This window comes from Pongo pygmaeus, chromosome 3 (assembly GCF_028885625.2).
Source record: "Pongo pygmaeus isolate AG05252 chromosome 3, NHGRI_mPonPyg2-v2.0_pri, whole genome shotgun sequence".
In the NCBI taxonomy this organism is placed as follows: domain Eukaryota; kingdom Metazoa; phylum Chordata; class Mammalia; order Primates; family Hominidae; genus Pongo; species Pongo pygmaeus.
In genome coordinates this window covers 66,838,515-66,864,420 of record NC_072376.2, presented here as the reverse complement: position 1 = coordinate 66,864,420, position 25,906 = coordinate 66,838,515, and the positions used below count along the sequence as shown (strand labels likewise).

At 42.5% G+C, this 25,906-nt stretch overlaps 1 protein-coding gene and 1 long non-coding RNA gene across 3 annotated transcripts in view; one reads left to right on the top strand and one right to left on the bottom strand.

Moving 5' to 3' along the window:
* The window catches only part of LOC134739293 (uncharacterized), a 32,475-nt gene extending 25,607 nt beyond the window's left edge, over positions 1–6,868 (top strand). The window contains exons 2-3 of the long non-coding RNA XR_010125916.1: positions 838–969; positions 6,730–6,868. This is a non-coding gene — a long non-coding RNA (uncharacterized LOC134739293). The remainder of the gene's footprint in view (positions 1–837; positions 970–6,729) is intronic.
* The window catches only part of LNX1 (ligand of numb-protein X 1), a 219,476-nt gene extending 195,194 nt beyond the window's left edge, over positions 1–24,282 (bottom strand). For both annotated transcript variants that reach the window (XM_054486174.2, XM_054486175.2), the window contains exon 1: positions 22,574–24,282. The gene's annotated coding sequence lies outside the window, so the exon portion shown is untranslated. The remainder of the gene's footprint in view (positions 1–22,573) is intronic.
* Between the last annotated feature and the right edge of the window lie 1,624 nt (positions 24,283–25,906).

The window sequence follows — 25,906 nt, the reverse complement described above, 5'->3', positions numbered from 1 at the left end:
GGTTCATCCCAAGACCTGGAGAGAAAGTGTGTTGTAAAAGATGCAGTCTGCCTTCCAAATGGCTTGTCTGCACCACAAACTGCAGCCCTGCCCAAAGCTGCTCGAAACCAGCAGCAAAGCCATTTGGCCATGGATGAAGCAACAGAGTTGAATGGGAGGTAAGGGACAAGCTCAGACCTGGAGGATGGGAAAAAAGACACTCCTGCTCTGTGTTTGTTCAATTTTTAGGGTAATCAGAGGTGGTAGGGTGGATGGACTGCAGCTCTTCCCAGCTGATGTCACCTGGAAAATGCGGAGGCCAACACCTCTGACTTGGATAGAGCCCTTCTGTTTGGTTTTATTTTTAAAAAATATTGCAGGTACGCCTTGGTTTGATTTTTAAAATAAGTGATGCTGCTTTATCCTCTATATGTATGCACAGTAAAGACAACAATACATCAAGTTTTCTCATTCCTCCAAAATACTGTTCCATTGAAAAGCCAAAATCTCCACCTTGTACTTATACTCATATTTTCTACTAAGTTTTACTGGTCCAGCAAAAAAGAAGACACTTAATCATGTTGAAAACATGAGTATTTTCCCATGAAAATAGTTTCTTGGTTAAAAAAAGGTGGTGGGGGCATGGGGGTGGGAATAACAACCATGTAAGTTTTCCCTTTACCCTGTGCTAGAGAGTATTCCAGGAGCTCCTGCTTAAAACAGAGACTTTCAAATTAACAGCAAGTCATTAAAATGTTTTGTTACTCAGAATTGGGTATTTATACAGTTGAGCCTATTATTTGTGGATTTCATGGTTATGAATTTAGCTACTTGCTAAAATTTTTTTGTAACCCCCAGATCAGGATTCATGGTGTTTTCACAGTCATTGGTGGACATACTCAGAGCAGCAAAAATTGGAGTGAAAGGACAAACACATTCCCAGCAGAGTTCAGACAAGGTGACCTTCTTGTTTCAGCCCTCATACTGTATGTAAGTGTCCTTTTTGCGGTCTACTAGTGCCACTTTTTTCTTATTTTTGTGCTTTTTCTTGGTGATTTTGCTGTTTAAAATGGCCCCAAGCATGGTGCTGAAGTGCCGCCTGGTGTTCCTAAGTGCAAGAAGGCTGTGATGTAGCTTCCAGAGAAAATACATGCATTACAGAAACTTCCTTCAGGCACGCATCACAGTGTTATTGGCTATGAGTTTGATGTTGGTGAACCAACAACATATATTAGATGCGGTGTGTTTAAATAGGAACACATATAAAACAAGCTTATGTATTGATTGGCTGATAAAAATGTTGTCACCAGAGGATCATAGGAAGCTAACATGGTAGTTCCTCTAGGAGCAATGATTCAGAATTTGCTAATTCAGTGTTTGCAGTGATATTAAAGAACTGAATTACCTCAAATATCAAGAAATGATTGCATCAGCTTTTAGAATTTGGGAAGGGGAACTAGGATAGGACATGGGAACCATCCACCAGGGTGGATCAGGGCTTACCTGGTTGCAGAGGTCAACCTGGGCAAGCCAGTCAGGTAAACCAACAGGGAAAATGAGCCAGAACCTTGCAGTAAGTGCTCCTGGGCCAGAAGTACAGTTCTATGGACCGCTGGGTCAATACAGAGAAGTGGGTGTGAGGGATAGAGGAGGAGGCAGTGGCCCATGGAGTTAAGGGATGCAGCTACTTGGAGACAGTTTTAGTACCCAGGGGGAGACAGTTTGTCTTCCCCACTACCTGGTGAGAGTGAAGGATCGGGAGTGGGGTGGGATAATGTAGGAGCCTGGACTCTTTGGACTGAGTAAATTAATTCTGGGCTTAATTTCAGGTACAACGAAATACCCTTTTCCACCCACTATTTCCGGCAGAAGAAGGGAGCTTCCCTGTGGGCCTTCAGCAGAAAGGAACCTGCTAAAGAAGACCTGAAGAAACAAATGATTCCTGAAAATCTAGTTCCACTTTACATTTGATAGGAAATGTGACCAAGTTGGCTGTTCCTTGCCTATTATCCATTGAGGCCTCTTTTCCTCTTCCTGGGACGCTGATCCCAATATAATTCCAAATCTCCGTAACTTGATATGCCTCCCCATGGCATAGTTTAAAAAATCCTCAAGCCAGTGGTTTTTCATGTTGGCTACACATTACAAGTATCCGAGAGACTTAAGAAGTCCCTGATGTCAGACCACAACTTAAGACGATCGATCAGAATTTCCAGGGTATGAGACCCAACCATGGATATATTTTTTTAATGCCCTAGGTGATTCTAATACATAGGCCCAAAGTGACTGAGGACAGCTTGGTGCAGTGATTCTCAAACCTGGCTGCAAACAGAGTCACCCCAGGGACATGAAAGAAATCCCAAGCTAATCAATTCGGAGTCTCTTTGGAGATGGAGCCTGAGCCATTTTTCTTTTAAGTCCTTGAGAATCCTTGACTCGGTGTAATTCCGTAGTTGTTAGATGTTTGAAAATTTTAAATAAAATCTGCTGAAGTAAAGCAAAGAAAGGAGAGTGGAGAGAGTTGGGGATTAATGTATGAATATGGAGAAGGAGAGGCCAAAGCTCCTGGGTCCGCTGGTTCTTCTAATCCATTGAATCTTGACCTGGAGTGGAGGGAGGTGGGTCATTGAGGGGAGCAGACTGGTACTAAGGGCAAGACCTAGGGCTGCATTATCAGGAGACCTGCCCCAGCATGAGGTCCACTGCCTGAGGCTGGCCGCTGTGGTGGCCAGGCCTTTGGAACTGACATCAGCACTGAGAGTGGGGTTTTCAGGGACCACCGGGACAGTGATACTTTCTCTTCTGGGCTCCCATCCTCCCTTTTCTCTCACAGTGGGAAGCTGACAGCAGAATGTGTAGTGGCTGCTGTTGCCTTGCCCAGACTCCTATCTCCTAGCTTCTGTGAGTGTGGCTGCTGATGGCTTATGGCTGCCTCCTTTCTCAGACACATGCCTTCTGCTAAATAGCTGTTCCCTTGAGGTGTTACCCCCTACACTCTTGCTTCAGCCAAGAGGGTCAGTCAGACAATGATCGACTGACTAGGGTACAAAAGTCCAGCTCCTTTGCCTCATGGCAGGATGAATTCTGGGGTGCAATTCATGTTCTCTGTCGGATCAGGCTAAAGCTAGGTAGTTGAGGCTGTATCTTTGCTTGGAATTTTCCCTGCTCTATCTTGCTGCCCTCCTCCTAAGAACACTTCCCTGGCTTGAAAAACACTGGCTTGAGGATTTTTAAACTATGCCATGGGGAACCATATCAGGTTAGGGAGATTTGGAATTATATTGGGATCTGTATCCTAGGAAGAGGAAAAGAGGCCTCTATGGACAATAGACAAGGAACAGCAACTTAGTCACATTTCCTATCAAATGTAAAGTGGAACTAGATTTTCAGGAATCATTTGTTTCTCCAGGTCTTCTTTAGTAGGTTTCTTTCTTACTCCCCTCCTCCTGAGAACACTTCCTCAAGATATATCCTATGTACAAGAATCCTTTTGTAGGTTCTACTTCTAGACAACCTGTCCTAAGACAAGACGTCATTAGATAGTGTGTGAGTGGTGGGGAGTTCAGGGTGGAAAGAACATAAACTTTGGGATCGGAAATGTCTGGGTTCAGCACCAACGTCATCACTTCTTAGCTGCATAAATCCATCAAGTTATATGGACTCTATGATCCTCTATTGCCCTCTCTATATAATGTAGGATGGCCACACATCCCTTGCAAGGATATTGTGATGATCACATTAAATTTGATGAGAAAATGGATGTGAAAACCTATGGCACATAACAGGGATTCAGTAATGGCAGCTTCCCTTGCCTGCTGGAACTTGGCCACCACCCCCATCCACGCATGGTTCTGCACTATCCTCTTTGGTCCCCCATGCACAATAATTTTCTTAGTCTCTATTCTCTTTCTCTTCTCCTTTTTATGTCTTCCTCATATTATCGCTTCTTCCCAGGATTTCTTCATCTCATTTTTTACAGTGCTTTTCACTTCTTCTGGCCATGATAAACTAAGAAAATTGCATGACAATACTCAGAAATACTGGTCCTTGTTCCGTGGGCTATGGCCAGGGAAGCTGCCATGAGTTTATCAGTTTTTGCCAGCTAGGCAGAGTTAGGTTGGGTTCATTTTTGTAAACAAGACTCAGGGGGCTGGTTTGTGGCTTTTCCTGAACTAGTGTTTAGCCAGGGAAGGCTATGCTATTTTCCTCATGAGATGAAAATAAAGGCCATTAAAATGGATTAGGCTAGTGCTTGACATGAGCGTCCTCATCCATCTTCCTCCTCTGGGCCAAGTGGTGGCCCAGAAGAGAGCTGATTGCCACAGTCAGGCCCTAAGATGAGAGTTTACAGGCTCAGCCACAAACCAGCTGTGGGACTTTGGGGAGATTGCATAACCTCCTTAGGGTCCTGATTCTGCATCACCAAAAAAGCCCGACAGTGAAATGTGTGCCAGCTACTTCACAAAGGGCCTCCTAGAGTTCCTAAAATATGATCTGGAAAGCACCCCCACCCAGTGCAGAAGCTGATGGAAAACAATGTATTTTGTTACTAATATTCTTGTTAATAACACTCTGAAACCATTGCAAATCAGCTCAATAGGGCAGGAAGTATGCGATAAATCATGTACTCCATAATAACGCTCTACAATGAAGAAGACAGGAAATCTGAAAGTCACACATCAGCTTTGTGCACCCAATACCACCTGCTCAATTGGATTTTTATTGTAATTATGATTTTCACAAGCCCAGTGGAATGGGCTGAGATAATTAACATGTCGTTATCTGTCCAGCTTGGCTTTTTTTTTTTTTTTTTTTGAGATGGAGTCTCTGTCACCCAGGCTGGAGTACAGTGGCATGATCTCAGCTCATTGCACCCTTCACCTCCCGGGTTCAAGCAATTCTCCTGCCTCAGTCTCCTGAGTAGCTGGGACTACAGGTGCACGCTGCCAGGCCTGGCTAACTTTTTGTATTTTAGTAGAGACAGGGTTTCACCATGTTGGCCAGGCTGGTCTCGAACTCCTGAGCTCAGGCAATCTGCCCGCCTCAGCCTCCCAAAGTGCTGGGATTACAGGTGTGAGCCACCACCCACAGCCTCAGCTCAGTTTTCTATTCTTCTTCTTGCATGAGTACTCCCTTTCCTCTGGGAGTACCATCTCTACTGGTGGAGCTGCAATCATAGTAGGGCATTGGCTAACCTACTTACCACCGCTCATGCAGGAAGGGTGGGCACATGACCCAGCCTCACAGTTGACTATAGTCCATTTCTCTCTGATCACAGGGACTGCTCCAAGGGGTGGCAGTTTACTATGTCAATCAGGATTCTTCCCTGGCATGTTTGTCATAGGAAGTAGCCCTCTCTGTTTTTTTTTCTTTTTAAATTTATTATTATTATTATTATTTTTAAGAGAGACAGGGTCTCACTCTGTCATCCAGGCTGGAGTGCAATCATGGGATCATAGCTCACTGCATGGGCTTAATTGATCCTCCTGCCTCAGCTTCCCATGTTGTTGGGACTACAGGTGCACACTACCACAGACAGCTAATTTTTAGTTTTATTTTTTGTATGGATGAAGTCTCACTATGTTGCCCAGGCTGGTCTCAAACTTCTGGGCTTAAGCAATCCTCCTGCCTCAGTCTTCCAAAGTGCTGAAATAGCAGGCATGAGCCGTGGTGCCCAGCCCTTCTCTGCCTTTTTGAAAACAAGCAGTTCAGATAAGCCCCCACTCCCACACCTCTTATCTTTCTTGTCACATGGGGTGAGGATGGGCAGAATGATACCATTAGACTCCAAAGCTGAATAGTGCAGAGGCCAGATGTGGAGAGAGAAGGAAAGCACTGACATTGTTTGAACTAGATCCCCTCTTCCGGATGTGCCTGTTTTGTGAGCCAACAAAATTCCTCTTTCTTTAATTAATTTGAATTAGGGTTGTCTCACATAACTCACTACAAAGTTCAAAAGAATCACATTTTAAAAATATAAATTTTCATTTAGATTGATGTTCTTTTTCCTCAAGTATTTTATACTAATGAATATTTATAATTAGAATAGAATGAGTCCATTTGGTATTAATATATTGCAATTATTTTAATATTATTATAAAGAAAAATAGGACTAATCTGTTATTAGCCCTGTTTTATGCTTTAATGTAAAAAATGTCTATTGGGAAGTAGGGGTATGATTTGATCAATTAAATCAGTTTAATGATTCTATGCAACTCATGAAAAACAAGCCATCTTATATACAAAACAGGAAGAAACAACCAAGAGATTGAAAAGGACAAAATATTAGCCTGTAATCTTGGCTCTCCCAGGTTTTAACCTAGTGCTTTTAATATCAGAGAGACTGTGCCCAGTAATTCAAGTTTATGTTTTCTCACATCTGTTTTACAAACACATACAAATATATGAGAGTACTTCTTGTCCTAACTGCAGCTGGGAAGGTATTTCAAGCTGTAAATATTTACCAAGTGTGCATAAAATGGCAGTGTGGGCTGATACGGCCAATGATGGGGAACTAGAAGCATTAGGCCCCACTTCTGGCCCCTTTGCTAATTCCTGTATGACCTTGGGCAGGTCAGTTAAAATCTCTGTGTTGCAGTGCTACATTTACATGAAGGAGATGCTGAACTTTATTGGTCGGCACTCCAAAAATAATAACTACTGAGGACAATGCCTGCTATTCAGAGTGGAAATCAAAGAGGGATCTCAGAGACTGCACATCTATTACTCCTTTTTTTTTTTCCTTTTCAGGGGAGAAGGAGTGGTGGAGAAAGAGGGGTGGATGCATGCTTGCCTGGGTTGAGCAAAAACAAAACTTCATTGTCTCAAAAAAATTAGCATGCACCTCCTTCTACACGTCACTGTGGTAAGAAGAACACAATGAGGATAAAGTGGCCAGGGTTGAAAAGCCTTTCAGAGGAGATCACAGGAGAAATGCCAGCAGAGGAATTGTGAGGCATCTTTGGGACTCTGGTGAGACATTCTTTTCCCTTAGAGTAGAAAAAGGAGGGCTCTGAGGCAGAAGGGCTTGAGTGACCTTAAGCAAATCATTTCACCTTCAAGTATCAGGTCCTTGAACTATAAAATGGAGATGATAATGCCCATATTGAGGTGTGTCAAAACAGTTATACAAAATGACCAGCACATAGAAGCAGCCTGGGTTTCTACCTGCTTCCATTTATTCACTGACTTTGATAGTAATTTGACCATAGGACAGCAGATAAAGCAGCCTCCATATTTTCCTATCAGGGAGCAAACCCTCAGCTCCCTTTTCATCTTACACACCCAATTAACTGATTCCATCCTATGTCCGTATTTAGACTCCAGTGAAATTTCTTGGATTCATATTCTCCCTTTATATCAAAAAGCAAACAAATATGAACAAGGATACAGAGTCATGTTCTGTAGTTTAAAACATCTGTTTGGAGTGAAGGTGTTATAAACTTATTTTGTACACAGAACCCAGGTTCCCTCCCTCCCTCCCCAAGAAAGCAAAAATGGTAACTGAGATGATGATCTGGATGACGCAGATGGAAGAATCTTGGGTTATATTAATAGTTCAGGACTGAATTACCGCCTCAATTGTTTCACTCTCCTGTTACTGCTAAGAGCATGCAGCATAGACAGAAGCAGTTTGATGAGAGGAAACCCAACTTGCACTGGCAAAAAAATCTCATAAGTATAAGAGGATCCCAATAATCGGACCAAAACACAACCTCATGATTGCAGCATTATGGTCAAGAAAGGACTGCCTTGGACCCTAAGAAACTTGTGTTTTACTTTCTTCACAGCTGTAGTTCTCAAACTCTTGGGGATCTCTTTTCAATGACACAAGATTTTATGAGCCACTAAATGAATCTCTTTGTACCAATCACTGCCTGAAAAAAATCTAATCAGGATCATAGGGGTCCCTGGTGCAGCTCTTATGATATTTCTTAGTAATGTCAAAAGTAAAAGATTCACTGATTTTAGGAGTAAGAAAATACAGTCATGATAATAATTCCTTAATTCCAAATGCTTTGCACTACACCTGTCATTTCACATGTTATTTACTTTTTCACAACCCTGTGAAGTTGTAGCATTGCTCAATCCCCACAACACTGTAAGGTAGGCTTGTTTCATTACTACGGAATTTCATCACTTCTAAGATGCCAAAGGGTAGAATGTGCACCCTTATTTTATGTGCCCACCCAGAAAGAAAACAGAATACTGCCAATTAATCCACAACACATCATCAATTGCATAAAACAAAACATAGCCAGTTTCTGAGATATTAAAATGTAAAAGAAGGACTATCTCAGAATTAATGAAATATAGACTTTCCCTTTTGCAGATGAGGAAATTTCTGCTGTGTTAAAGAGTAGGCTGCTGATGGAGATTAGACCACCACTCAAAGTCTCACCTTCTAACTTCAACCCAATGGACTCCACCCAACCAGACCTAGTGATTTTGAAGTTGATCTTGGAAGCAAGAGAGAAGGCTCCCACTGTGTATTCCTGAAACTACCACTTGAGAAGAAATGATTTATCACTGATAGATGGCAGCCACGATGGTGGCATTTTAACAAGAACGACAAACTAGTTTCAGAGGGAAATATGAATGACTGCTTGCCTCCTGTCATCATGATATACTGCATGAATACAATATAGGTACAGATCTTGTCATTGGGTATATTTTGTGTCTAATTAATATGTTTACATATATATAACTTTTGATTATTTCTCTGACTTGGCTTCTCTGCTGGATTTGCAGTCATGAGAGATGAATGGAAGTTGACAGCAGAAGAAATAGACCTTTTGATACTTTAATGATGCAGAATAGTCAATTCTAGTTAGCAAGACTGTACAATATAGGTATAGTACCTTATTATTTGCAGATTGCATAGTTTTGAATTTGCCTCCTTGATAAAATTGAATTGTAACACCGAACTCGATGCTCGTGGTGATTTTGTGGTTATTTGTGGACATGCTCAAAGCAGCGAAACTTTAAGTCATGGGATGCACATGTTCCCAGCTGAGGTCAAACAGTGACACTCTGGTTTCTTGCATCAGCTTTCATACTATCAGCAAGTGTTCTCTTTGCAGACTACTTAGTGCCCCGTTTTTCCTCATTTTTGTGCTCTTCATTGGTGATTTTGCTGTAAAAATGGCCCCGAAGCACAATGCTGAACTGCTGCCAAATGTTCTTAAGCTCCAGAAAACTGTGATGTACCTTACAGAGGAAGTATCTATGTTAGAGAGGCGTCATTCAGGCATGAGTTATAGTGCTATTGGCCATGAGCTCAAAATTGATGTATTAAATAAGGTGCCCCAGTCAGAATGGCTATTACTAAAAAGCCAAAAACAACAGATGTTAGCAAAGTTGCAGAGAAAAGGGGACACTTATACACCATTGGTGGGAAGGCAAATTAGTTCAGCCACTGTGGAAAGCAGTTTGGAGATTTCTCAGATAACTTGAAACAGAACTACCATTTGACCCAGCAATTCTATTACAGGAATATATCCAAAAGAAAACAAACTGTTCTACCAAAAAGACACATACTTGCATGTTCACTGCAGCACTATTCACAATAACAAAGACATGGAACCAAACTAGGTGCCTATCAATGGTGATTGGATAAAGAAAATATGGTACATATACAACATGAATTACTATGCAGCCATGAAAAAGAACAAAATTATGTCCTTTGCAGCAATATGCACGCAGCTGGAGGCCATTCTTCTAAGTGAATTATCACAGGAACAGAAAACCAAATACTGCATGTTCTCACTTGTAAGTGGGAGCTAAACATTGGGTGCTCATGGACATAAAGATGGCAACAATAGACACTGGGTACTACTACAGCAGGGAGGAGTGAGTGGGGGTAAGGATTGAAAAACTATTGGGTGCTATGCTCAGTACCTGGGTGACAGGATCATTTGTATCCCAAACCTAAAAAAAAATTCTTCCTTATATTTATTTAAAATCTGCTTCCTAATAAATTTTCTTTAATTAAAAATGTTAATATCCCAGAAAAAATAAGGCATCTTGAAACAGAAACGTACATTAAACAAGGTTATTTATTGATTGGCTGATGAAAATGGTGCAAACAGAGGCTCACAGGAACCTAACTTCATTCTTGCTAAGTAGAATGGACTGTTTTGGGGTCCTAAAGTATCAAAAGGGCTGTGTCTTCTGTCGCCCACTTACCAGCCATTCATATCTCATGACTGCAAACCCAGTGAAGAAGCCAAGTCAGAGGCATAATCAAGAGTTATTTAGGTCGGGTGTGGTGGCTCATGCCTGTAATCCCAGCACTTTGGGAGGCCGAGGCGGGTGGATCACCTGAGGTCAGGGATTTGAGACCTGCCTGAGCAACATGGTGAAACCCTGTCTCTACTAAAAATAAAAAAATTAGCCAGGTGTGTTGGCACATGCCTATAATCCCAGCTACTTGGGAGGCTGAGGCACAAAAATTGCTTGAACCCAGAGGCAGAGGTTGCAGTGAGCTGAGACTGCACCACTGAACAGCACTCCAGCCTGGGCAACAGAGTGAGACTCTGTCTCAAAAAAAAAAACAAAAATAAAAAAGAATTATTTATATACATATACTAAGTAGACACAAAGCATGCCTGACGATCTGGAAGGAAACAGAAAAATAGAATGACAGTGGTGGTGGGAATATAGGTTTTTAACCTTCTTTTGTTTGCATTTCTAATTGTTGGCATTTCTTTGTAGATTTACATATTAAAAACAAGAACAACTGTCAGGAAGGCGAGGAAGCACTGCCTAACAGAGCATGGCAGTGGTGGAAAAGCAGACCAGGGAGCCCACAAGGAGACAACGATAGAGAAGTCTTTCTTCGGGAGCACATCCTTAGCTGTGGAACAGGCCGAGATGCTTACAGAGGAAGCATGGACCTCTGTATAAGCTCTGTAGCCTTCTCAGTAAAAAGTAAACAGAAAAAAATGGGGGGAGAAAAGGAATGAAGAAAGTGAGTCTATGGCCTTAGTGCTTCTCTGCTTAGGATAGAGCACTGGCAAGCAGATGAAAACACATATATTTCATTGCTAAAAATAAAGAATCAAAAGTGCTTTTGTTTAAACCTTGATGTGATATTAACAATAAAGAGCCACCAGTTGTGGGAGAACCACAATACATCCATAACCCTCAAAATATGTTAGTTTAGGGAAATTGTTGTCAACCGTAGAAACAACTAAGACTGTGTTGTTATAGAAATACTGTGCCTAGCTGGTTTGCAAGAGAAAACTGCCTCTGATGCCTTAGGTCTGGAGGGCCTTTGAAGGCAGTTTATTTCCTGTGGCCAGTAACTGATTTTTCACAAAATTGTGCATTGACTAATTCTCACAAGAGGTTTTGAAAATGAAGCTGGGTTTCAGGTTCGACTCACATGAGCTACTTTTATCTGGACAGTCTTTGTTTTTCTCAGTCTCGTCGGCAGTCCTTCCGGGCCCTTCCTCAATCCCTGGCCGGGGCTGAGGCCTGGCCGTTGTTTGGGATGAAAAGGTATTGGAAGGCTGGCTGCTAATTGGAGCTTGCACCTGCAGACCCCAGCCTTGGAGGCGACTCGGCACAGGCTACTGCTCTATGTGTGTATGCCTGTGTGTGTGCATTTTATTTCCTCAATGAACACTGGAATGTGGCATGGTTTTTTGGCCTGGGTATGCTGGAGGAGATCCAAGCTGCTTGGCCACTTTCTCTGTACTGGGGAAGGGCGGGGTGGGGGGGCACCCTCTTTACTCTCTAAGAAGGAGGAATTTCTAGCCATGCAAATATATCCAGTGTATTCTGATCTAATCTCTTCTGGCCCCAAGAGGGGACTTACCCAGATAAGAGGTGCTCTTCAGAGAAAGTGAGAGGGTGCCACAGCAGGGCTTTCACCCACCAATAAGCTGATGAATTTTTTACGAGTTTCTCACACTTCACTCTAGTAACATTATCCAGGCAGTGCTGAAGAGTAATGGCTACAACCTCTGTGCTCAGCCAAAGACGAGAGAAATGGACAAAATACCTAGGTGGACCTAGCGACCACGCCTCTGTTTCCCCCCACCCCACAATACCCAGGGATTCAACCTAATGCACATATTTAATTTTGTGTATCTGATCAATTTTGGCATACATATATGCCCATGAAATCATCAGTGCAATCAAGGAACAAATTCATCTTCTTTCTCTTTGTAATCTCTCCGTCTCACTCCCCATTCACCAGGTCCCCAGACAAGTATTGATCTGCTTTCTATAACTAGACTGATTGCACATTCCAGAATTCCATACAAATGAAATCAAACATTGTGTATTCTTTTTGGTGTGTGGCTTACTTCACTCGGTATGATAATTTCGGGATTTATTCATATTGTAGGTATCAACAGTTCATTCCTTTTTTCTGCTTAGTATTTCATTGTGTGGACACAGCACAGTCTGTTTATTCATTCACCTGTTGATGGGCATTTGGGTTGTTTCCAGTTTGAGGCTATTACCAAGAAACCTGCCATGAAACCAAGACAGGAGGATTGCTTGAGGCCAGGAGTTAGAGACCAGTCTGGGCAACATAGGGGAGACCTCATCTCTACAAAAAATAAAAACATCAGCCAGGTTTGGTGGTATATGCCTGTGATCCCAGCTACTTGGGAGGCCAAGATGGGAGGATTGCTTGAGCTCAGAAGGTTGAGGCTGCAGTGAGCCATGATCACATTACTGCACTCCAGCCCGGGCAATGCAGAGCAAAATCCTATCTCAAAAAAAAAAAAAGGTCAAAGCAGGCCCAGGTCACTTCCGCTTTTTGAAGTTCTTGGGATATTAAAAATGAAAGAAGGAATCCCAAAATAGACCTATAAAATACGCTATATTTAAAATGTATATATACTTTTGAACATATTAAAAATTCAACATGTAGATAACATTGGAAATGATATCAGGATTTTGAATTTGAAGCTCAATGTGGGGCCTATGACAAAGGATCCCCTGGCCATTGACCACTTTTTGATGGGTCCTGAGGGGCCAGCACCAGCTAGGGGCCCTTCCCACATACCCTGTACACTCTAAAGTCATATCTGGCATGGTTATTCTTTATATGCTTGGGGTCAAATCTATGCTACAGAGATAGCTCTGGAAAGAAAGAGCATTTTCTGGGTGTACACAGATTTTCTGCCAGAACTGGGAAGGCCAATCACAAACATTGGCCTTTTGGAGAGATCCCTTGCTCTACTCACCAACACCAGCAAGCCTGTGGGGCCTGAGGTTTCCTTTGGGTTGACTATAGTCTTGGATGTCTCTGCTGACTTTGAGGTCAGAATGGTGCCATGACCGTTACCATCGCCTGGGTGTAACTTTAGTCTCCTTTTGCCTTTGGGTGTGTCTAGTGTAATGGTTCTCTGTGTGGGGTGATTTTGCCCTCCAGAGGCCACTTAACATTGACTGGAGACATTTTTGGTTGTTACAACTTGGGGAGTGCTATGGGCATTTAATAGGTTGAGCCTAGGGTGTTGCTGAACATTCTACAATGCACAAGGCAGCTGCCCACAATAAAGAATTATTCAGTCGCAAATGCTAGTATTGTTGAGTCAAGAAACCTTGGTCTTTTTTTTTTTTTCTAAGACAGGATCTTGCTCTGTTGCCGAAGCTGGAGTGCAATGGCACGATCATGGCTCACTGCAGCCTCAAATTCTCAGGCTCAAGCAATCTTCCCACCTCAGCCTCTTGGGCAGCTGGGACCACAGACACATGCCACCATGCCAGCTAATTTTTAAGTTTTTTGTAGAGACAGGGTCTCCCTCTGTTGCCCAGGCTGATCTCAAACTCCTGGGCTCAAGTGATCCTCCCACCTCGGCCTTCCAAAGTGCCGGGATTACAGGGTTGAGACATCACCCCTGGTCAAGAAACCTTGGTCTTTATGATCTAATCAGGTGTCAAGCAGAGTGGACAGAGGGTGGCTGATGTAGAGTCTGAGAAAGGGGTTCTTTGTTCATTAATCCAAGAAGGCTGTGATATAGACATAGAGATAGGGTAACAAAATTCAGGAGACTGAAGAACTGGCTGCCCAAGACCTCTCACCCTCTCTCTTCCCTTTCTCCTCATTTTCCTTCTCCCTCCTGTTAAGAGCTTTGGAGTGTAACAGACCTGGTTTCTGGTAACCCTGGGCAACTTGCTAAAGCTCTTTGAACCTCAGTTTCTTCAGCTGAAAAATGGAAATAACAATAGGACTTTTCAGAATTATGAAAATTAAACAAGAGAAGTCAAACCATGTAAAAAGTTTGTTGGGGCCTAGCATATGGGAAGAATTCAGTAAGTGACAGTGATTATTATTATTCCATGAATGGAGCATGACCTGACACAAAGCACCTTGCCAGCTGTGTTCTCTAGCCACTCAGCCACAGTTGGTGTAAATTTTTATTAGTCTACAAAATCATTTACTCTAAAAGTCTTATTAATAATAACCCCTGCTTCTCAAAAGCAAAACCCAGTGGGTAGATTGCACATACTATGTTTTGTACTTCATTCTAGTGATAAAAAAAAAAAAAAAGTAAATGGAGGCCAGGCACGGTGGCTCATGTCTGTAATCCATCCCAGCACTTTGGGATGGGGAGGTGAGTGAATCACTTGAGGCCAGGAGTTTGAGACCAGCCTGGCCAGCATGATGAAACTCTGTCTCTACTAAAAACACAAAAACTAGATGGGTATGGTGGCATGCTCCTGTAGCCCTAGCTACTTGGGAGGCTGAGGCACGAAAATTGCTTGAACCCACGAGGCGGAGGGTTGCAGTGAGCTGAGATTACACCACTGCACTCCAGCCTGGGCAACAGATTGAGAGTCTATCTCAAAACAAAACAAACAAACAAACAAAAACAAAACAAACAAAACCCCAAAACAAGAAATAAATGTAAGGTGACTTAAGCTAGACTGATGTATTATATATTAAAGTATTTACGTACCTGTGTTGACATATGCCTATATGTTAGTTTACAGTCCATGATAAGAAATTTACACAATGAAGTTTATCAGAAAACATACCACTAGCTGGGACTCTCATAGCAAATACCTGGGAACTCATAGGCTGTCCTGTTCCAGGAGGGAGCGGGATTCCATGTCAAGTGACTTGGATAGTGTCCCAGGTTGGGTAGGTTACCCCGGCACCAGCAGGGCCTCCTTGCCAGATTGCCAGGCAGAGACTGGGAGGTTCCTGCTGGAGGGAGCTCAGAGTATATCCGGAAGGTCATTATTACCAACCCAGAGAACCAGTTCGGTGAGGTTGGCTCAAAGGGCATATTTAGTCAGAGTAAGGGAGAGGTGTGGTAACAGGGAGGAGGAAGTCTGGGTAAGGATTACAAGTAGCACAGTCAAAATGCACTTCTCAGTTTTCAACGGAGTGAGGGAGAAGTAGTACCTTAGTCCCAGCCCTGAGACCTAACTCCTCGATTCTTGCCAACAGCAGTAGAGTGAGTCCAGGAAATCTCCAGAGAGCTAAAAGATGATCCAGGTGATAAGGGCACAGCCAGGCAGTATCCACACCAAAAAAGAACAGAAAGTTTGGCTTAACTCTATTTTTGCCTGTGTTTTTCTCCTGGGGCAGGAGTGTACCTAAAAACACTCCAAGATACACGGTGGCCCTTACACAAATTAAGAATCCAGAGGAAGGGCTCCTTTGGCAAGGGAACTCTTGGGAGGCTTAGGAGACTGGAGCCATGACAGAGCTCCCCAGGAACATTCTAGAAGACAGGCTAGATTTCCTGGCCTTTGGTCACCAGCCTGGAGTTTGGCAGAGCCGTCTTGTGCAGAGGGTGAATGAAGATATTTGGTCATTGCCTTCCCTCCTGTGGGCTGTTCTCGCATTAAGTTGTCAGTGTGCACTACCACTGGGGTTACCCAATGGGGGCTATTCCAGAAAAGGGAAGGTGGATTTGCCTACTCAAGCCCAAAGAGTAAGGGCCACTGAAATTGCCTTCCGAGTAATAGGATTGGCAGACATTGAGGCATGTTGCAAAGAACTGTTAATTATAATCTTTACTTTCTCTCTAACCAGCTAAGAAAGAGCTTTATGGGAGGAATATAGTTTGAACGAGAGGCATTCCGTTCATTCTCCTAAATACTCTGTGGATTGAGATCAGCAGGAACAAGGGGTCTACACTGCAGTATCTTGGCCTCTCACATGACCGCCTTTCCTGAGTTTAGTTTAGATGAAGTATGCCACTAGAAAAAAATATCAGGCATGTTGGCATCTGTAGAACCTGTGTCTCAGTAAAGATGTTTTGAATGAATATCTGAAACCATGTGAAATACCAGACTCCTGGGAATGCATTGGTGAGGATATTGATTACTATTTCATACTGATTACTATTTCACTCAGTTTCCTTATAAAGCTGATATACTCAATTTCTACTCCAAGTCAGATGAGGAAATCTTGGTACTTATAAAGGAATTGCTTTATTTATTCCTTTCTGAAAAATGAGAATGATGTAATTGGGGATATTTCCTTTGCTTTGGTTGCCAGGAAGCTCAGTTGAATCTGATGCTCAACTACACCAATCATGACGGCTCTTATGACATCCATACATGGTTTGTATTTCCATTGGTCTTATCATCCTATTCTCATATTTCCCTTGTTCTTGATTTAAATTCTTGTTTATATTTCCCATGATTTTATGGCAGAGCTCCAACTCTGAGATGCCTCCAATTGCCAGGCAGGTATTGGTAAATGACTGGAGTGGAGTAATAGGGCATGGTGGGGACTGTGGCAAATGGAGAGAGCTCTTCCCTGGCCACTCTGCCAAACTAACACGGCTCCCCCACCCCATTCCCAGTCTCTATCCTCTAACTCTGCTTTATTCATATCCTCTAACCCTGCTGTATTCATAGCACTTACAATTTCCTGTAATTATCTTACTTATCTGTCTACTTGGTTATTATCAGTCTCACCTCTGCTATATTCCCAGCATCCAGAACAGTGCCTGGCACAGAATTGTCACCCAATCTACATTTTTTGCTGAGTGAATGAACAAATATAGGACCAACGTGGCCAGAGTTTCCTATGTTTTAAAAGAACTTGAAATTTGAATTTTTATATGAAATCTACTGATTGTTAGATGTTTAGTAGCTAATATAAAAAATTAAAAACACTATGCTGGCCAGAAATGAGCCATGCTAATGTGGGGCCATTGTTCTACTTTCTATTCTCCAGTTGGAGCAACCACAATTTCTTTGTAGAATAAAGTGTTATATAAATAAATGAAAACACACATCTGTTTCACGTTTTACAAAGCATTGCCATCCACTGTTAATTTTTCACTATTATTTCATTATTGTTCCAATTTAACATGAGTAAATAAACCACTCCCACCCCTTTGCCCGGGAGTTGAAATGAACCTGCATGTTTAGAAGTGGAGGAAGATGTAAAAGGCAGGAAGTGTCCCTGCAGCCAGAGCTGGCCTCCTGGTCAGGCGTTCAGGAAAGAGGATGGAAAGTTTCTCCATGCTCCATTTTTTCTCTTTTTCCTGTCCCAGCACCAGAGGTTAGGCGGATGCTTCATCTGACAGAGGCTGTGACCCTGAATTCACATGCAGCCTCACACTGGGTCTGTTTCTATAAATTTTGTGTGCAGAACTAGACTATCAGTGTGCATGTTTCTGACAATCCTTTCACATACAACCTTTGGCCCACCTGCCACCTGTCAATAACTGCAATCCTAAATGTTTTAGTAATGTGCACACACAAACACACTCACAATGAATAATTAAGCATAATTCAGAGTGTCTCTTTTATTTCTGCATAGTATAATATTAATCTTATTTGTTTTAGGAAGCAATCTCTCTCTTTTTCTCCCTCTCTTTCTCCATAATTGCTAGAGTTGTCAGTTCTTTGTGATTTAACAATGTCTCAGCCAATGATGGGGAATATGACCAATTTCTAAACAAGAGATATTTTTCTGTATATATTTATTTTCTCGGAGAAGAAGTCTGCTATTTTCCCAAGAATCATTGGTCCACCTTGCTAAGAAAAAAAAGCCAGGATTCACTGGCATTTTTTACTTATGGCAAAATACACATAACATGAAACTTGCCAGCTTAACAATTTTTGAGAGTATAGTTCAGTAGTGTTAAGTACATTCACATTGTTGCATAACCATCACCACCATCCATCTCTAGATCTTGCAAAACTGAAACTCGTCACCCATTAAACAGTAACTCTCCATTCTCTCTTTCCCTTAGCCCCCAGCAACTGCCATTCAACTTTCTGTCTCTATGAATTTGACTACTGTTAAGTACCGCATGTAAGTGGAATTATACAGTATTTGTCCTTCTGAAACTGGCTTTAACTCATTCAATATAACATCCTCAAGTTTCAACCATGATGTGGCATGTGCCGGAATTTCCTTCCTTTTTACGGCTGAATTTATCCCACTGTATGTGCATACTATTTTTGTTATCCATTCACTGGACACTTGGGTTGCATGTACCTTTGGGCTATTGTGAATAATGCTGCCATAAATATGGGAGTACAAATATCTGTTTGAGTCCCTACTTTCAATTCTTTTGGGTATATACCAAGAAATCGAATTGCTGGGTCATCGACAATTCTATTTTTCATTTTTTGGTGAACCACCATACCTTGTTACACAATAGCTGTATCAGTCTACATTTCCATCAACAGTGCACAAGCATTCCAATTTCTCCATGGCCTTCACAACATTGGTTATTTTGCAATTTTTTTTAACTTGATAGTAGCCATGCTAATGGGTGGGAGGTGGTATCTCATTGTGGTTTTTGATTTGCATTTTCCTAACCATTAGTGATGAGGATCTTTTCCTGTGCTTATTAGCCATTTATATATCTTCTTTGGAGAAATGTCTATGCAAGTCATTTGCCCATTTTTGAATTGGGTTGTTTTTTGTTGTTGTTGAACTGTAGAGTTCTTTACATATTCTGGATATTAACCCCTTCTCAGATAGATGATTTGCCAATGTTTTCTCTCATTCTGTGGCCTGTCTTTTCTCTCTGTTGTTTGTGTCCTTTGGTGCCCAGACATTTTTATTTTGATACATCATTGGTATTTCTGGGCTTCCACTTTTGTCTCCTCTGGCTCTAAGGGAGGTGGACTGTGGGGGAAGGAGAACTGCCTCACAGCTCCAACAACAGGGGCTGAAAGGCCACTGGAGAAAGGCCACTAAGTCCTATGGCAAATAGACTTTCAGAACAGTTTCAAAAACTCCCTCAGTCCTGCCCTTCCATCCCCCTGAACACATTCATGGTGCAGAATTGCTTTAGTGATAATTGAATTTCCCTCCAGCTTTGGGGTTGTCAGGACAATCATGACAATTACTTTTGGCCTGAAGCCCACTGAGTGTGTATAATGGCCACTCCTAACAGATCATGGTGAATGAAAAACCAATAGAATAGAGGAGGTCTCCTTAGCATGCCGGGCAATGCTGGGACCTTTGGAGGTTGAAACGATAAAAAAATTATGGTGCCTCTAACCCAAAATATATCGAAAGATAAGCAACAGTAAGGCATAAAATGAATCCAAAAGATTCTGATTTTACTCAAGATAACAACTTCAGAGTTTCTTTTACAATGCCAAAATCTATTCTTTTAAATTTCTGTCTTTTAATTAATTCATTATATTTTGGGGTGCTTCTGCTTCGCCAGTGCCCTAAACCCTTTTTATCCACCTACTGGAAAATAACAGCTTTGTTATTATTATTTTCCATATGCTATGCATTTTTGTGTACACTATGTAAAAGAACAATTTAATCATGTCAATCCCATGAGGTGACTACTATTACAATCTCTAGGTTTACAGCGAAGGAAACCAAGGCAGAGAATAGTAACTTGCAGAAGATTCAACAGCTATAGGTCAACAAATCTTAGGTCACAGAACCAGGATTTGAACTCCGGAAGTCTGGCTCCAGAGCTCTTGTCCTAAAGTCGAAAATCCAGCACCACTGGCTCATCTCCACAGCCTGCACCTGTCTGGACAGCTCCTCCTCTTGCTTCTGGCCCTGTACCAGCCACCCTGAGGTAGCTCCTGATATTCTCTATCAGTTACACTATTTCATCCTTCCTGCACACCACTCCCTTTACCCCTCTCCTAGCCTGTCTTTACCTTGTTAATCTCTGCCCATTTAGGATTCCCCTTGGGCATCTCCTCTGTGCCCACCCAGTCTGGGCTAGGTGCCCTCCGATGGCAGGCTGTGTAGGGTCTCATTGTACTTGGCCACATGGAATTGAAATTTATTCCTTGTCTGCTTCCCACAGTGGACTGGGAGTTCCTTGAGGGTGGTGACTAAGGTTTTAAATCTCTATGTCCCACCCTAGCCAAGCACCTGGTACCTCGTAAGCACTTCGTATCTGTTGTTGAGTAAATGAATAATGGAGAACCTAGACAAGGACTTGACAGAGAAGAAAAAGGAGCAGGGACTGCCCAAATAGTAGTTTTCATCCTGGAAATGTTGTTACTACCCCGAGCAGGCAGTGAGCAGCCCACATCCATATAGATGAGCAGACTGAGTGGAATAGAATGAATGGAATGAGCCTGGCTTCTTTGGGCCTGATGCTGAGGACACAAGCCCTACCTGTATGGAGGAGACAGCTTTGTCCCCAGTTAAAGACAGTGACAACACAGGTACATACACAAATGCATAGCGAGTGTCACAGTCCTTAAATACATTACATAGGGCTGAGCAAAGTAGGCACCTGTGCGGGGTGTGGAGGACATACGGTAACTCCAGAATTCCAGGAGCCAGCTCAGGGCAGCCCAGAACAAAGCATCAGGGCCTAAGCAGGGTGCGGTGGGCATCTGCATGGGCAGGGGACAGTGTCATGATGGCAGTTGATGACATTTGGGGGATTGAGCAAATAAGCAAGTAATATATTAAGGATAATGGGAGCCGGCTTCTGATGAATGTCAGAGAAGAGAGTTACAAATGTAGAAAGGGAGAAAACTCTGTGGTGTTGGATTGGAATTGGAAGTATGAATTTATGGTTTTCAATACATATAGATTAATATAGAAATAAATAGATATGTAAATAGAGGAGGAAGCTGGGATTCAAAATTAGATCTGTCTAGCTCTTTTCACCGTTCTATACTACCGCCCTACACATAAGGTCTCTGCTGTGAAATCTCTGTCCCCTTCCGTGTCCCCCCAAGAATCCCAACCCTAACTCACACAGACTTAAAAGATTCCACCCTCATGGTTCCAGAGCATGCATCACACCTCATGTCATTAGTTGCACACAACTAACTCATGAGGTTTTCATTACATTGAGGGTAGGCCTCCTCTTATTTGTATTCCCTGCATCTGCCTTGGAGCCAGGCACATGGTCATCACAATAGTTAGTATTAATATTTATTGTGCAGTTGTTATGCATCAGGAAAGACTTCACACGCATAATCTCATTTACAGCTGAAGACAACGCTATGAGGGATGTATTACCATCATTCTCATTTTACATATTGGCAAGGTGAGGTTAGAGGTGTTTACTGAGGTACCCCAAAATGCAGAGCTAGTAGGAAGTAGAACCAAGAGTCAAGGCCAGACAGTGTAATTCCTCAGGCTATGCTCCTCTCCCCTCGGCTCTGCCACCATGGACTTGGTGTAAGTAAACATTCACTCAACAAATTTCTCCCGGGGGACTTGTGTATCTGAGTGCTTTCCCTCAATCCAAGTCCACACTTTATGTTGAGCTCGTTTGAAGCTCACCTCTTTAGGGGAGCCCCACCCTCATCCTGCTCTGCACTGCCTCAGCATTCCTTGGGCACTGGACTTGCACCACGCCCTGACATATGACCCAGTCAGTGTTGGAGCAGAGAACATAGTTTATCGACATTTGTTGAACTTAATTCAATGCCCAGGAACGGAAGTAAACAGGAATACATGACAAGGTGGTATATCGTACAGGATACTGTGGCTATCTATTTCTGGATTTTCCAGGAGAGTTCCAATTTCTAAAATTCCATCCTCTCATCAGACCATTTGTCAGAATACATGGCCAAGAATGTAGTCTGGAATTTTGTTTAAAGAGTAGGGTCACCATTCTACTGAAAAGAGATGGGAATGAAGACAGGATGTGCTGCTGGTCACCCACAACCCTACACACCCGTGAGCAGGTCACAGCTCCTCTCAACCTCTTTATCCATGGGTAAAACTGCAATGCAACACTTACTCCTACTGTGGAATGAAACAAAGTCTGTGTGTGAATGTGTTTTAAATGCCGATAAAGAATAATGTTGCATAAACCCAGTTACTGTTAGTGGGATTACTTATATTTTTACTGACCTGTCTGGCAAGTCGTTTTCATTTGTGAAAGTAAAGAAGCTTTTAATGAAGGCCACTGCAGAAAAAAATAGGGTATAAAGAGAGCAAATGTCCTGAGGCCTGTCTAGTGTTTTGAAAAAGACATACTTAGATATTTCCATCTTTTAGACTCTCCTCAATTTGATGTGTGTGTGTGTGTGTGTGTGTGTGTGTGTGTGTGTGTGAGAGAGAGAGAGAGAGAGAGAGAGAGAGAAAGAGATAGGGGTGAGAGCTGGAGGCTGAGTGGGCAGAGGTGGAGTTTTTTTTAAATAGTATGAGATTCTACCTGGTGGAGGAACCGGGCCATCTTACCTTTGCTGTATTGCAGATCAGTTCCCAGCTGTGTGAGGTCTCAGGAGATAGTCCATTTGAGAGCTGAGCTTTTCTGGCTTAGCAGTAGCTCAGGAAGTTTTTCTTTCTCTTTCCAGTGTTCTTTGTCCCAGCTATGCATGAAAACTTCTCCACCTTGCTATGTGCAGGGGTTAACCAGGGCATCCCCTGCCCCTTCTGCAAGGCTTTGGGTAGAGCAGATCCATAAAACTGAGAGCAGCTATGGGGAGCTTCGAGGGAGAGTAGTCCCCTGCAGAGCAGCATGCATTAGCATCAGTGACAAATCTGTTCTGGTTTGGATGGGGCTGAGACGCCCCTGAACTTCCTTCTGCTCTTGCCAAAAGCCAAGATCCTTTTGTTCACCTTTAGGGTTGCCAAGTCAGGCCTACCTCGCCCCTAGATGTTGTTTCCTGCAGGCAATGGGAAAATGATCTTGGATCCAGAGAAGGGAAATCAACAAGGAAATAAACACAGGGTCACCACACCTTCAGGCCATCATTAGATCTGGAACACTATCATGATGGGACCAGCTCCTAAATAGGCAGGGGCTACTGACTGGACAGGCCCTAGAATCCTGGGCATCTTTTATTTTTGAATATGAAAAGGGGCATCCACCAAAATCTATATCAGGCAAATAAGTACTTCTGACTTGTTCCAATACCTTGACAAAACTTTCAAAGATTTTCTATTGGCAGTATTGCTCATAACTGAACATTGGCTAATGTTTGTAGACGAAGAAAAAGAATTAGCAAGTTTGTGGCTGATACTATTTAAGACTCTTAACTCTAAAGATATAGAATTATTGTTTAAATAAGGATTTCTTCTGCTCATTCTTCAGCATCACCATCATCATCATTGTCAGCGGCTGCAGCATCTTTGCTAACATTTATTAAGTGCTTACTGTCTACCGGGTTCTGTAGTAATTACCTGACCTGTATTATTTTATTTAATTCTCAACAGAATCCTATAATTATCACTCCCATTATATAGATAAAGAAACTGAGGATTAGAGAGATTAAGTCGTTCCTGCAAAGTGACCCAGCTGGTTAAAAATGTAAATGTTGCACTTCTGGAAGGGTGCTTTTCTGAGTTTTGCTTTTCCCACTGGTTTGCTTAAGCACTTCTGTGGGCTGACAGCTCCAGCGATGGCCAAAGATTTTACTTAAATAAGCGATTAGCTCTGGGAATCAGATTCTAAGTAGAAACATGAATAATTAGTGAATTAAGTAGTCTCTTTCCAGAGATGTGAGTCAGGTGCTGGATGTTATCTTATGTATATGCAACATGCAAGAAAGACACATAGAGTCCAGGTACTTGTGGCTCCCTAATCACAGGTGGTGCCACTGGCTGCGGTGCCTTCAGCTCTCCACTGTGACTCTGATTTACAAACAAGGAAGTACACTGCAAATCCCTCGGCCTCTGTGTGCATTTTGGTTGTGGCCTGATTGCCACTTTGTCCTTTTGACTTTTGGAGTCAGCTGCTACAAGTTTCTTTTAATCAATAATCCACGGAGTGAATGAGGCAAAATTACCAGCCTGGAAACTTCTGCCTGGTGAGATGAAGTCAGCACATGTATTTTCAGTCCTAAGGTCACACTTCTGACTCTTTTTGGTTCTACCCCTAATCTTTATTTTTAATTGCTAGCAGTTAGCTCTCTTGTGTCATGGCGGTTACCCAGGGCAGCTGGCATCTGGTCAAACAAAAGTAAAACAGTTAATTAGGAGACAAAAGGATGCCCTCCAGTGGGCCCAAGTTGTCTGTTCTCATAAACGAGTTGTGACATCAGGGCAGTTGCACATTCTTGTCACCCTTGGATTTGTTTGGCGACACTTTGGGGGTATTTTGCCCTAAGGCTGCATGAGCCTTTACACTTGAGGTTGGTCAGCTTTTTGTTCTTAACAGAGACTGAAGACTTATTTACTGGAGTTATGGTAACAAAGAGAAAAAAGTCTGGGCATTTAGTTATCATTTCATTTTTTCTCCCAGAGGTTTATAACTAAGTGCAGTTTTTAGATATGTTTATGGACTCTGGTCTTGGAGTTCTTTGATGAGGAAGGGTAATTTATAACAGTCAAATGGGCCTTTTCAACCTTATCACATGAAATAAAAACCCAAAATGTTGGAAAGGAGCTGATGTAATAGAGACTTTCAAGCTCCTCATCTGCTTCATGGCTTTTCACCAACAGGAAACAATGATGGCAGATTTGGGGACTGTCATAAGCATGGGGTTTTCCATTCAGAAAGGTAAGGTAGGTGGATTTTATTTCTCCTTTCTCATCTGCAAGCAACAGGATTAGCACTGATTGATTTGGTTCCAAGAATTGAGTCCATTCCAAGATTGCCAACACACACACATACCTCCCAAACCTGCTTTTTTGCATGGTCATGTAACCAAGGCAGCTGACAGTTTAAAACTGGAAACAAAGAGAAGTCATGAATGAAAAGCAGGGCGTATTAATTTAGCTTTACAAATGTGCCCTTTCCAAAGCCAGGATTACTCATTCCCTGGCAGCCTACAGCATGGAGACCTGAGTCTGCTCAAACGCCATGGATTTAGAGTGTCACTTCCATTTGGTGTGGGATTTTCAGGAGAGAGGCTCCAACTCAGCAGAAATGTCCAGCTGTAATTAAAATCCTTGTCATTATGAAGCAAACATAGCTTCATCGTAGAGGGGAGAATAGCTCATTTTTAGTGTCCCAGAAAAGTCACAAGTATCATACCCAGTTACATGCAGAGAAAACTTCCTCATTATTGGTGCATTTTGAGAATGCATTAAAGGGACATTAAATCTCAGAAATGTGAAATGACAGTGGAGACATTTCCATCTTCTAACCGTGATAAAGAAATCAGAACCTGAGCTAGCTTTCTCTCAGGTCCATTTTCACTCTTACGAGATGCTCAGGGTGAAAACGAATTTATGTTAATAGGAGGGAGAAAATGGTTTCTTTGAACCATTATGACCTGGTTGCTCTCCTTTCTCTACTCTAATGGTAAACCTTAGTGTACTCACATGTACCTACAAGTGGGGCAGGCAGTGAGGAGCCCAAAGCCCCACCCCAAGGCTTCAGATACTGTTTTTCTGCCAACGATCCCCATATTTGTGTCTCTGGCTCAGACTCTCTTCTGGGCTTCCAACTGCATTCTCAGTGTCTCATAGCCATGACAAACTCCACATAGCCAAAGCCAACTCATCATCTTCTCTTCCTGCCTCGCCTCATGTTTCCCCATCTCATCCATCTAAATGCTGCAGCCTGGGAGTCACCTCTACAAGGCCCATTCCTCAAGTCCCACATCCAATCCACGAAGTACATTC